Consider the following 14,027-nt stretch of genomic DNA (forward strand, 5'->3'; position numbering starts at 1 on the left):
GTGACAAGATACCTCACATGAGTCTGGAATATAGGACATATTTTTAAAACCATTTTATTGATGAGTGACATACCAAAAACATATTTAGTGTATATGACTTAATGATTTGGGAGATAAGTATATGTCTGTGAAACTGTTACCACAATTTATGCCATAAACATGTCTATCACCTCCAAAGGTTTCTTCCTGTCTTATTCATTTATTATTATTATTTGCAATAAGAACAATTAAGATTTCACCTCTCAGTGAAATTTTACATTTATGATAAAAGTATTATTAACTATGGGCTTCCCAGGTGGCTCAATGGTAAAGAATCCACCTGCCAATGCAGGAGACACAGGAAACTAGGGTTTTATCCCTGGTTTGGAAAAATCCCCTGGAGAACGGAATGACAACCCACTCCAGTATTCTTGCCTGGGAAATTCCATGGACACAGAAGCCTTGCTGGCTATAGTCCATGGGGTCTCAGAGAGTCAGACACGACTGAGCACACAGGCATATTATTAACTATAGGCACTAAAATGTATAGTAGATTGCTAGTACTTAGATTATATCTTTAGCTGAAACTTTGTACCCTTTGTGCTTTTTTGATATCTGATTTAAGTTATTTCATAATATCAACTTCTATTCAATTTAATAAACATTCTTAGAGGATGTGTCAAGAGCAGGGACCTATGCTGAGGGTTGTGAAGGATATAGGGTTGAACATCAGGCTTTCCCTCAATTTGTATGTGACATATTAGTCTTGACAGCATGATGCAATTAGATACTTAAAATATCATTTCCTAAAAATATATTTGATTTGCAATTAAGTATTTGTTAAAATATAACATGATAGCTAAAATGTAAGCAAAGAGAATGGTCCTAATGAATCAGAAATGTTGCTTAAGTTCCAAACTTCACTAGAATGTCAATGTATTCTTTGAATAAATATGAAACAGAGACAAGAGTCTCAAGGCACTGGTTTAAGTTCATCCCATGAATCAACTTGTTCAGTCACTCAGTTATGTCCAACTCTTTGTGACCCCATAAACTGCAGCACGCCAGGCTTCCCTGTCCTTCACCATCTCCCAGAGCTTGCTCAAACTCATGTCCATTGAGTTGGTGATGATATCCAACCATCTTATCCTCTGTCATCTCCTTCTTCTCCTGCCTTCAATCTTTCCCAGCATCAAGGTCTTTTCTAATGAGTCAGCTCTTTGCAACAGGGGGCCAAAGTATTGGAGCTTCAGCTCCAATGAATCAACTAAGTACAACTTAAAAATGGCTTTCCTTATTTATAGGTTGAAATGGGAAATTGACCAGGGAGTATTTAAATTAATATACTTCTAACAGTTTCTGAGGAAATTCATGTGGAAAATAAGAACCTGCATATCATAGTTTGTGGTAAAACCTCAGATCAATGTTATCAGTTTAAGTCTGAAGAAAGATCAGTGTCACCTAGAATTTCTCCCATTGCTGTGCATTTCTTCACTATGGTTCTTACCACATCCATGCCAGGAGTTAACTGAATCCTATATCTGGCCGCCTCTGCTTCAAATTAAATAAGTATTTGTGATTAAACAAATAAATTTGGAATTGTCTGGCAAAGGATTCTAATGTGTAACCACCTCTAGAAACAACATGAAAAAGAGTTCTTAAAAGTAAAAAATCATCCATGACGCATTATAGGACTATTGTAATAGTGAAAAGATAAGCCTTTCCCTTGAATTATTGGATAAACTTATATTCCTTCCTCTCCCATAATATCTCATACTCAAATTATGCAATGGAGTCTCATGGTTAGAATCTCTGGAGTCAGGAAAGTTTGTGTGCAAATTCCTACTTTGATCACAACCTATCTGCTTGACCCTAGTCACGTTATCCAATCACTGTATGCCTCAGTCTTCTGGTTTATGTAAAGAGTGAGTAATCATTATATGTACCTCTTGTGAGCATTGAGGAAGATGTAATGTGATCATGTATATGAAGCCCTTGGTACAGTTCCTGGCGTAGAAAACACTCAATAAGTGTATACACATATATGATATCTAGAGATGACTTGCTCACTTTCTCTTTCTCCTGGTATCTTCATTTTGGTGAATTAAGATCAATATCCTTCTAAGTGCTAAGGCTCAAAATCTTAAGCATCATCAACTCCTTAATTTGCATTGAAACAGCCTATCCTTTTTTAGCCTATAGGATCAATTGCTCTAATCTGGCATTTCTTTCATCCACCTTATTGTCTTTTGGATAAATCCCTTTCATTCCATTCATTCTCACTGAGATTAGGCATTAATTATCATCAAGGATATTGTGATGATGTCCCCACAAAGAAGGGCCCTATCTCTTCTCATTCTAATCCTTCCTTTGTAGAACTTCTGATTAATCTTCCTAAAGTTTTATTTTGACAATGATGAATATTTATAACAAACTGAGTATGATTGTTATTCATTTATTCGTGTAATGAATATTGATTGATGAAATGTTACAATCCATACAATGTTTTAATCACTAGGGATATAGCAATAAATAATATAAATAAGTCCTTGTCCTCAGGAAACTTAAATTCTGGTGAACACACTTAAATTCTACAAATAATATTTTTAAATTAATATAAATTCATATAGTTTCATAAAATAGTAAATTCCAGTGAATGTTTATTTATATTGATTACTTTGTTATGTGCCTAAATACTGCCAACCATAATGATACATATTTCATATATATTGACTGTAAACTTTAGACAGCCCTGAATATTAGATTGTTGTTGTTGTTCAGTCACTATGTTGTATCCAACTTTTTGTGACCACATAGACTGCAGCACACTGATTTTCCCTGTCCTTCACTATTTCCTTGAGTTTGCTTAAATTCATGTTCAAAACCAAGCAATTTTCTCTTCTTGGTTTCAGAGAGGCAGAGGAACTGGAGATCAAATTGCCAACATCCATTGGCTCATAGAAAAAGCAAGAGAATTCCAGAAAAAATATCTACTTCTATTTCATTGACTATGCTAAAACCTTTACTGTATGGATCACAACAAACTGTGGAAATTCTGAAAGAGATGGGAATACCAGACCACCTTACCTGCCTCCTGAGAAATCTGTATTTCTCAGAAATCTCTCAGGTCAAGAAGCAATGGTTAGAACTGGACATGGAACAATGGACTGGTTCCAAATTGGGAAAGGAGCACTTTAAGGGTGCATATAGTCACTCTGCTTATTTAACTTATTTGCAGAGTACATCATGCAAAATGTCAGTCTGGATGAAGCACAAGCTGGAATCAAGATTGCTGGGAGAAATATCCTCAGATATGTAGATATCACTACCCCAATGGCAGGAACTAAAAAGGGGAACTAAAGAGCTTCTTGATGAGGGTGAAAGAGGAGAGTGAGAAAGCTGGCTTAAAACTCAACATTCAAAAAAAGCTAAGATAATGGCATTTGGTCTTATCACTTCATGGCCAATAGATGGGGAAATAGTGGAAGCAGTGAAGATTTTATCTTTCTGGGCTCCAAAATCATTGCGGATGGTGACTGCAGCCATGAAATTAAAAGATACTTGCTTCTTGGAAGGAAAGCTGTGACAAACCTAGACTGGGTATTAAAAAGCATAGACATCACTTTGCTGACAAAGGTCCATGTAGTTAAAGCTATGGTTTTTCCATTAGTCATGTATTGATGTGAGAGTTGGACCATAAAGAAGGCTGAGTGCAGAAGAAATGGTGGTTTTGAATTGTTTTGCTGGAGAAGACTCTTGAGAGTCCCTTGGACTGCAAGGAGATCAAACCAGTCAATTCTAAAGGAAACCAACCCTGAATATTCATTGGAAGTTCTGATGCTGAAGCTGAAACTAATCTTTTGGCCACCTGATGCAAAGAGACGCCTCACTGGAAAAGACCCTGATGCTGGGATAGTTTGAAGGTAAAAGAATAAGGGGTGACAGAGGATGAGATGGCTAGATAGGATCACCAAGTCAATTGACATGAATTTGAGCAAATTCTGAGAGACTGTGGAAGACAGAGGAGCCTCGCGTTCTGCAGCCTATGGGATTGCAAAGAGTTGGACATGACTTAGTGACCAAACAAGAACAAGAAGAAATCCATTTAATGTTGACTAAGACACCTATCAGCCCTCTCACTGAACCCTTATTTTTTTCTAACTTTATTGCCTTCTTCAGTTCTCACATCCTCCTTTCAAGCCCTATAGGACCACAAACTACATTCTATTTTCTTTCTTCTGTTTGATGTCACCTCGAGTTCCCTAGACCTAAGATATTTTCTCTGTACATGTCTCTCTCTCCTTCCCTCTGTCCCCTATCTTTCACTCCTAGTATCCAAAATCCAAGAAGCCAATAAGCTCTCTAGATCTCCCCACCATAATTCAACAGTCCTCAACAGTCACTATTGAATTTTTAATACTGATATATGACATTAACTTTAAGCTACCTTTTATTGTAGTAAAAATTCAAATTCTATAGAGTTTGAATAAATTTTATTATTTTCAATTAACTAAATTCACTCTTTGATGCCTGTATTACTTTGTATGATGAAGTGTTTATAATAATGCTCTGCATATTCTCTGAGTCCAGTATATTGAATGGAAATTTGGGGGAGGAAACAAGTGATCCTTTAAGTTGCATAAGAAGGTGGCTGCCAGCCACTCTGTATTTAGATGGGCCTAGTTGTTGAAAGCTTTAAAATCTATAAAGGATTAATAATTATGGCTGAATTATAGTAAGTAAATGCACAAAGACACATTAGCTTGATTGAGTTAGAAGAAAAGTGATGTAAAAATGATAAATGATTGTATGGATTGTTAAAATGACATGTCAGATATTGGCTTGAATCCAGCTTTTTCCTTTTTTCAATGGCTTCTTGTCCAGGATCTGATTATTATGGGATTTTCGATGACTTCCTAAATAAAGACTACTAGTATTTTAGGACTTGTCTTTGGATACACCCTTGGGATAATTTCAAAGGCACAGGGAATGTTTAGACTGAAGGGACAGAACAAGCGACTGGCTCTTCATGACCTCACTCTACAGGTTGGTGTGTTTTAAAATAGTGGGAATTTTTAAAGGATAGTCTTTTCTGATAAAGTGAGACAGGAAAGCCTTAGGTCAGAAACATCAGCTTTATAAAAAAATGCCTTGAGGGAGGCCCAGATGCATTATCTAGAGGCCTTTCACCTCTTCCTCTAGCCCTGGTGCCTGTCACAGCACCATCAATCCATTTCTAGCATTTTACTTAGCTGTGAACTTCTTAGAGTGACAAGAGAGTGATTCATAATATATAGTAAGGTTTCCAGGAAGCTTTTTTCCTTTAAGCTACAGGGCAAGTGAATCAGCCTTTTGCTTTTTCGCAGGAACTACTTATCTTCAATCTTTCAATTAAAGGTCAAAAAATGAAAGAAGACACTCTGGTCGTCTATTATGGTGTTTTGTTCCCATTGTCAGAGAATCTGTTCTTTTGTAGTTGTCTTTCAACCTGTCCAAGACTTGTGTTTTTCTCCCCCTCTTCCTGATTTACAAAGTGGGAAATTTTCTCAGGAGGTCTGGAAATCTTTGTTACACACACACACAAGACATGGATAATTATAATCACTTTCAAAAAGGAAAAAAAAGTACCTCCCATGGTAAGCATAATGTTTATGTAAAGCCTTTGCCAAAAGAGACTAAAGGCAAAAATTTATGAGTTAATCTAAAATATTTTTTAGGAAGTTAAAATCATGTTTCTTAGTGTCTTGATCTGTGCCTGCCTAAGTGAAGAGAAGGCTAAATAAGTTTATGCAATAAAAGCAAAAACAGTTAATTATTAGACACTTACAATGTACCAGGCTTTTCATGAATTGATGTATTTAATCCTCAGATCAACATGATGAGATAGCTTTATTATATCACTAACCTACAAGTGAGAACTCTGAAGTACAATAAATTGCCCAATGTCAAAGAGCTAGGAAGGGACAAGGCAGAGACTTGATTCCATGAGCTATGATTTCAGAGCCCATGCTCTTAACCACTGTGCATTCTCATTCTCTAATGCAAGAAACCAATACAGAAAGTTCAGACTCCTAGCATTAAGAATGGGTTTGGAATCTGAAAGATTTTAGTGACTCGTCCACTCTTCATTTGATCTATATATGCTACAGCAAGATATTTTGCTGAGCATATTATTCTTAGTCTTTAAAATTCCATCCAGGAACTATCAAATATATCCCTGAGTCCAAAATCAATTTATACTTATTGAATATCTCATGACCTATTATGGATATTCAACAAGGTACAACAAATTGTTGGATGAATGTGTAAAGCTACAGTTTAACCAACTTCTACTATCACTCTTCATGTGTTAGTGACTGTGCTGTCTTATCTAAACCTCAGAATGCACAGAAGAGATACGTTTGCCCCAACCTGTTATGAAGCTGAGGTCACAGATGTCTAAGAGACTGAATAACTCACTCTAGGTCAACAGATTGGGAGAAACAGAGCTGACATTCTGAATTCTGATTATCTCTGAGGCCCAAAAGTTTACCAGCAATCCAGTAGTATAAATCAGCTTAAAAAAAACAAAACAAAACAAAACACTGCTAAAATACAATTCTTTCATGCCTGATGTAGAGTGTTGAGGGGATTGTTTAAGGGCTAGACTTCCAAATAACAAAACATAAGTTCTAGTAAAAATTATTTAATGGATTATACTAACATACTTGTGTCTGGTGGATTTAAAACCATCCAGGTATCATAGCAATAACACACCAACAGCATTCCAAATACTTCTATTTCTAGGGAATTCTAACTTCCCAGAATCCTGAACCTCAACTCTTAGAATTCTTAACCCTTAGAAGTCTTAAGAATGTGCAGTTCAGTTCCTTCTGTATCTCAATTCATTTGTATATAATTAAAAGTTATTAAATTGCTTTCTGTAAACCTTAATGAATTATAGGATTCCTAATTAAAACAAGGGCTTCCCTAGTGGCTCAGAGGTTAAAGCATCTGCCTGCAGTGCAGGAGACCCGGGTTTGATTCCTGAGTTGGGAAGATCCCCTGGAGAAGGAAATGGTAACCCACTCCAGTATTCTTGCCTGGAGAATCCCATGGAGGGAGGAGCCTGGTAGGCTACAGTCCATGGGGTTGCAAAGAGTCGGACAAGACTGCGCTACTTCACTTTAATTAAAACAAAGATGTTAAAAGAAAGAAAAAATCTAGAACTTAGATTTTGGATAGAGGAAAGTAGTGGGGTAAAAAGTTTTGTAGGTCTGTGTTCAAGGAAGCTATGCTCCATGTCACGAGGAATCCAATAGAATGAAATGGACCAATGTCTCCCAGAAAAATCCCCCATGTATTATTGAGTCCAAGAGAGATAAATATCATCTGCAAGCAAGATCCTATTGATGAATCTCACTGGCATCATTATGGCTACTTTATTAATATTTACTTAGGTAAAATTCTTCTCCAACTGATAGTTTATTCACAAATGGAAGTAATATAGAAATCAGTTCATTTGGTGGCTTGTAAGGAAAGACCAGTTTTTGGTTGTGAAAATACTGAAAATCAAACTTAATGATCTACAGATATAACCCTATGATATGGCTGGTTCATGGATACCTTTTTAGAAGGACAGGAGTGGCACTAGTGATAAAGAACAGTCCTGCCAATCAGGAGACGTTAAAAATGCAGGTTTGATCCCTGGGTTGAGGGAAGATCCCCTGGAGGAGGGCATGGCAACCTACTCCAGTATTCTTGCTTGGAGAATCCCCGTGGACAGAGGAGCCTGATGGGCTACAGCCCATAGGGTTGCAAAGAGTTGGACATGTTCGAAGTGACTTAGCATGCATGCACACATAGACCTGAATAAAGTTATAATAGCTCTGTGTTCAAAATATCAATGGAAGAATGGTGACTTACACAAAGGGAAACCTTAGATTTTTTAATTTGTCTAGAACACTATCCAAATGATGGAATTAGCAACTTCTTTTGGCACATCTGCTATTCCATAGGCAGTGTATATGTCAGGTGGTCAGAGTTTGATGCCACTATTTTTAGGGATTTTCCCCCCTTAATTTTATTTTTTTGTTCTAAGAACTTTTAACATACGATCTATTCTCAAGGTATTTTTTTTTACATTGCAATATATGATTGTTGAATATAACTGAAATATTGTACAGCAGATTTCTAGAGTTTATTCATCTTACTTAACTGAAACTTTGTGTCTGTTGACTATTGTCTACCCATATACTCCTCCTTCTAGTCCCTAGAAACTACCATTCCACTCTGCTTCTATGATTTTGACTGTTTTAAATACTCAGATATATTGAATCAGGTAGTATTTTCCTTCCTGTGATGACTTATTTCATTTATCATAATGTCTTCAAGGTTCATCCATGGTTGTGCCATACTGCAGAACTTCCATCTTTTTGAATGCTGAGTAGTATTCTTTTGTATTTATGTATGTATGTGTGTATATGTATGTGTATACATACATATGTATATACATGTGTATATTTTCTTTGTCCATTCATCAGTTGATAAGCATCAGGTTCTTTCCACCTTTTGGCTGTGCTTTTGGTGGCATATTCATGGACCATATCACCAAGTCCAATATCAAGGTTATTTTCCCTTATGTTTTCTTCTATAGTTTTAGTTTTGGATCATTAGTTCAGTTTGAGTTGATTTCTGTACATGATGTAAAATAGGGATTCAAATATTATTTTTCATGGGAGTATATAGTCTTTCTGTCATTATTTGTTAAAGATACTGTCCTTTCTCTTTCCCGTATTCTTGGTACCCTTTTTGAAGATCAGTTTTCCATATTTTTGTGGATTTAGTTCTGGATTCTCTATTCTGTTCAACTGGTCTGTATGTTTGTATGCCAGTGACATACTGTTTTTGTTTGTTTGTTTGTTTTACTGAAGTATCTCTCATGTCTGCTGGTTTACAATTCTGAATTTTCTTAACTCATTCAAGAAATACTTCCTGGGATCCTTCTGATATCTAATCCAATATTAAGCAGTATAAAGTGTAATCCAAGGTAGATTTTTTCCCCTCTATCCAAGTTCTTTTATTGATTTATTCATTTTAATTTTCATTTATTCTTTAAATTAAAGTACAGTTAATTTACAATGTTGTATATAGTTTCAGGTATACAGTAAAGTGGTTTATTTGTTGTATAAACATATTTATTTTTTCAGATTCTTTTCTCTTATAGGTAATTATAAAGTATTGAGTATAGTTTCTTGTGCTGTACAATAGGCTTTTGTTAATTATCTATTTTATATATAGCAGTGTGTCTATGCCAAAGAATGTTCAATCTACTGTACAATTACAGTCATTTCATATACTAGCAAGGTAATACTCAAAATCCTTCAAGCTGGGCTTTAGAAATATGTTAACGCACAGCTTCCAGATGTTCAAACTGGAATTAGAAAAGGCAGAGGAACCAGAGATCAAATTGCCAACATCCGTGGGAACATAGAAAAAGCAAGGAAATTCCAAAAATCATTTACTTCTGCTTCATTGACTATGCCAAAGCCTTTGACTATGTAGATCACAACAAACTGTGGAAAATTTTTAAAGAGATAGGAATATCAGATCACCTACATGTCTCCTGAGAAACCTGTATGCAGGATAAGAAGTAACAATTAGAACTGGGCATGAAACAATGGACTGGTTCAAAATAGGGAAAGGAGTATGTCAAGCCTGTGTATTGTCACCCTGATTATTTAACTTCTGTGCAGAGTTGTTGTTCAGTTTCTCAGTCGTGTCCAACTCTTTGTGATGCCATGGACTGCAGCACACCAGACTTTCCCATCCTTCAATATCTCCTGGAGGTTACTCAAACTCATATCCATTGAGTCAATGATGCCGCCTAACCATCTCATCCTCTGTCTCCCCCCTTCTCTTGCCCTCAATCTTTCCCAGCATCAGAGTCTTTTACAAAGAGTCAGCTGTTCATATCACGTGGCCAAAGAATTGGATCTTCAGCTTCAGAATCAATCCTTCCAATGAATACTCAGGATTGATTTCCTTTAGAATTGACTGGTTTAGTATCCTTGCTGCCCAAGGGACACTCAGGAGTCTTCTCCAGAACCACAGTTCGAAAGCATCAATTCTTCAGCACTCAGCCTTCTTTATAGTCCAACTCTCACATCCGTACATGACTACTGGCAAAACCATAGCTTTGACTATATGGACCTTTGTCAGTAAAGTGATGTCTATGCTTTTTAATATGCTTTCTAGATTTGTCATAGCTTTTCTTCCAAGGAGCATGAGTCTTTTAATTTCATGGGAGCAGTCACTGTCCACAGTGGTTTTGGAGCTCAGAAAAACAAAATCTGCTACTGTTTCACTTTTTTCCCATCTGATGGGACCAGATGCCATGATCTTACTTTTTTGAATATTGAGTTTTAAGCCAGCTTTCTCACTCTGCTCTTTCACCATCAAGAGTTCTTCAGTTCCTATTCACTTTCTGCCATCAGAGTGGTATCATCTGCATATCTGAGGATGTTACTATTTCTCCTGGCAATCTTGAATCTAGCTTGTGGTTGATCCAGCGAGGCATTTCACATGATGTACTCTACATATAAGTTAAATAAGGGAAGGATCCACTATTGGATTTTGTTAGTTGTTTATGATAATTTTTTGGTCTTTTGTATATTTTCTTTTTTATCTGTCTTCCTTTGTATTTTGTTAATGTTTTGTGTAAATTCAGATTTAAACTGAAGAGAGTAGGGATAACCACTAGACCATTCAGGCATGACCTAAATCAAATCCCTTATGAATATACAGTGGGAGTGAGAAATAGATTTAAGGGACTAGATCTGATAGACAGAGAGCCTCATGAACTACGGACGGAGGTTCGTGACATTGTACAGGAGACAGGGATCAAGACCATCCCCATGGAAAAGAAATGCAAAAAGGCAAAATAGTTGTCTGAGGAGGCCTTACAAATAGCTGTGAAAAGAAGAGAAGCAAAAATCAAAGGAGTAAAGGAAAGATATTCCCATTTGAATGCAGAGTTCCAAAGAATAGCAAGGAGAGATAAGAAAGCCTTCCTCAGTGATCAATGCAAAGTAAAAGAGGAAAACAACAGAATGGGAAAGACTAGAGATCTCTTCAAGAAAATTAAAGACCCCAAGGGAATATTTCATGCAAAAATGGGCTCAATAAAGGACAGAAATGGCATGGACCTAACAGAAGCAGAAGATATTAAGAAGAGGTGGCAAGAATACACAGAAGAACTATACCAAAAAGATCTTCACGACCCAGATAATCACAATGGTGTGATCCCTCACCTATGGCCAGACATCCTGGAATGTGAATTCAAGTGGGCCTTGGAAAGAATCACTCTGAACAAAGCTAGTGGATGTGATGGAATTCCAGTTGAGCTATTTCAAATCCTAAAAGATGATGCTGTGAAAGTGCTGCACTCAATATGCCAGAAAATTTGTAAACCTCAGGAGTGGCCACAGGCCTGGAAAAGGTCCGTTTTCATTCCAATCCCTAAGAAAGGCAATGCCAAAGAATGCTCAAACTACCACACAATTGCACTCATCTCACACGCTAGTAAAGTAATGCTCAAAATTCTCCAAGCCAGACTTCAGCAATATGTGAACTGAGAATTTCCAGATGTTCAAGCTGGTTTTAGAAAAGGCAGAGGAACCAGAGATCAAATTGCCGATATCCACTGGATTATCGAAAAAGCAAGAGAGTTCCAGAAAAACATCTATTTCTGCTTTATTGACTATGCCAAAGCCTTCAACTGTGTGGATCACAATAAAGTGTGGAAAATTCTGAAAGAGATGGGAATACTAGACCACCTGACCTGCCTCTTGAGAAATCTGTATGCAGGTCAGGAAGCAACAGTTAGAACTGGACATGGAACAACGACTGGTTCCAAATAGGAAAAGGAGCACATCAAGGCTGGTATATTGTCACCCTACTTATTTAACTTATATGCAGAGTACATCATGAGAAATGCTGGGCTGGAAGAAGCACAAGCTGGAATCAAGTTTGCTGGGAGAAATATCAATAACCTCAGATATGCAGATGGCACCACCCTTATGGCAGAAAGTGAAGAGGAACTAAAAAGCCTCTTGATGAAAGTGAAAGAGGAGAGTGAAAAAGTTGGCTTAAAGCTTAACATTCAGAAAACTAAGATCATGGCATCTGGTCCCATCACCTCATGGGAAATAGATGGGGAGACCCATGGAAACAGTGTCAGACTTTATTTTTTTTTGGGCTCCAAAATCACTGCAGATGGTGACTGTAGCCATGAAATTAAAAGATGCTTACTCCTTGGAAGGAAAGTTATGACCAACCTAGATAGCATATTAAAAAGAAGAGACATTACTTTGCCAACAAAGGTCCGTCTGGTCAAGGCTATGGTTTTTCCAGTGGTCATGTATGGATGTGAGAGTTGGACTGTGAAGAAAGCTGAGTGCTGAAAAATTGATGCTTTTGATCTGTGGTGTTGGAGAAGACTCTTGAGAGTCCCTTGGACTGCAAGGAGATCCAACCAGTCCATCCTGAAGGAGATCAGTCCTGGTTGTTCATTGGAAGGACTGATGCTGAAGCTGAAACTCCAGTACTTTGGCCACCTCATGCGAAGAGTTGACTCATTGGAAAGACCCTGATGCTGGGAGGGATTGGGGGCAGGAGGAGAAGGTGACAACAGAGGATGAGATGGCTGGATGGCATCACCGACTCGATGGGCATGAGTTTGAGTAAATTCAGGGAGTTGGTGTTGGACAGGGAGGCCTGGCGTGCTGCGATTCATGGGGTCGCAAAGAGTCGGACACGACTGAGCGACTGAACTGAATTGAACTGAATGTTTTGTATTGATATGCTTTGATTCCTATTGATATGCTTTGATTCCTTTCTTCTTTTATTTTTCTTTTGTGGTAACCTTGAAGCTTACATAAAATATCTCTTAGTATAATTGTTTATTTAAGCTCATAACAACTTAATCTCAGTCACCTACAAAAACTGTGTATACATTAGACAAAGCAGGCACCATCCCATTTTTGTAAACTGGCCTTGTACAGGTGAAAACCCCCACCAATCAGCCTGACTCAAGATTCTGGGGGTCTCTACCAACTGTTTCTTCCCCAAGGATAAGCAGGCAGCTGTGGTTTCTTCCACTCATTCTGTATTGATTTTAGGTGGAAAGGAGCTATGGCTTGTAGTCTAAACCACCACCTGTGTCCTTCCACAGATGACTAAACTATACTATACCCATCAGAGCTCCAAGACTGGCAAGTTAGATACCAGTTCTTTGGGCAGCCCCAGATAAATTAGGGTGCATTATGCCTGGATCAAGTTTTTCCCGTTGGGGGAAAGCTAAGAGCTGAGAATTTTCATATATGTGCTCTTTGCCAGCAATAGGGGGCTGGGTCAGAATCTATGGTGTCTCCCAACCCAAGTCAATATTTCTTTTCTTCTTTAGGTGGCTGGACTATGCTGGACCCATTAGAGCTTCAAGAGTGGCAAAAGTTCTTCAAGCATCTCTGGAGAATTTGGAGTTCTAGATACATGGATCAACTCTTTCCTTCCATAGGGGTAAGCTGAGAATTTGGATTTTTCATTTTGTTTACTGTGCTAAGAAGGGCGAGGGTCTATGGTATTTAACAGTCCAAGCATTTCCCTCCCTGGGAGAAGACTGTGGCTAGGTTGTGCTGGGTTCAACAAAGCTCCAGGATTGGTAAGACAGAAGCCAGTCCTCTAAGGCACCCCTCAGAAAAGTCAGGACACTGGATATGTGTACCCAACCCTTGCCTCCCCTCAGTGAAGATAGGAGCTAGGAAGTATTTTGCTGCGTCTGGGGCAGGGACTCTGGTGAGAGGTTTCTCCAGATCTCCCTATTGACTTTGATGATGAGTCTGGTTTCATATTCTTCTGGAGTGCAAGAGCCTTTCAGACAGTTTCTGGAATTTTCACAAATGGGATTTATCTATGAATTTTTGCTGAATTGGTATGTTTGTGGGTGAGAAGAGGTGCAGGGCTTCCCAGTCGGCTATCTTGCTGATGTTAGTACCATTAAGATTTTTCTC

This window comes from Cervus canadensis, chromosome 6 (genome assembly GCF_019320065.1).
Source record: "Cervus canadensis isolate Bull #8, Minnesota chromosome 6, ASM1932006v1, whole genome shotgun sequence".
Taxonomy (NCBI): Eukaryota; Metazoa; Chordata; class Mammalia; order Artiodactyla; family Cervidae; genus Cervus; species Cervus canadensis.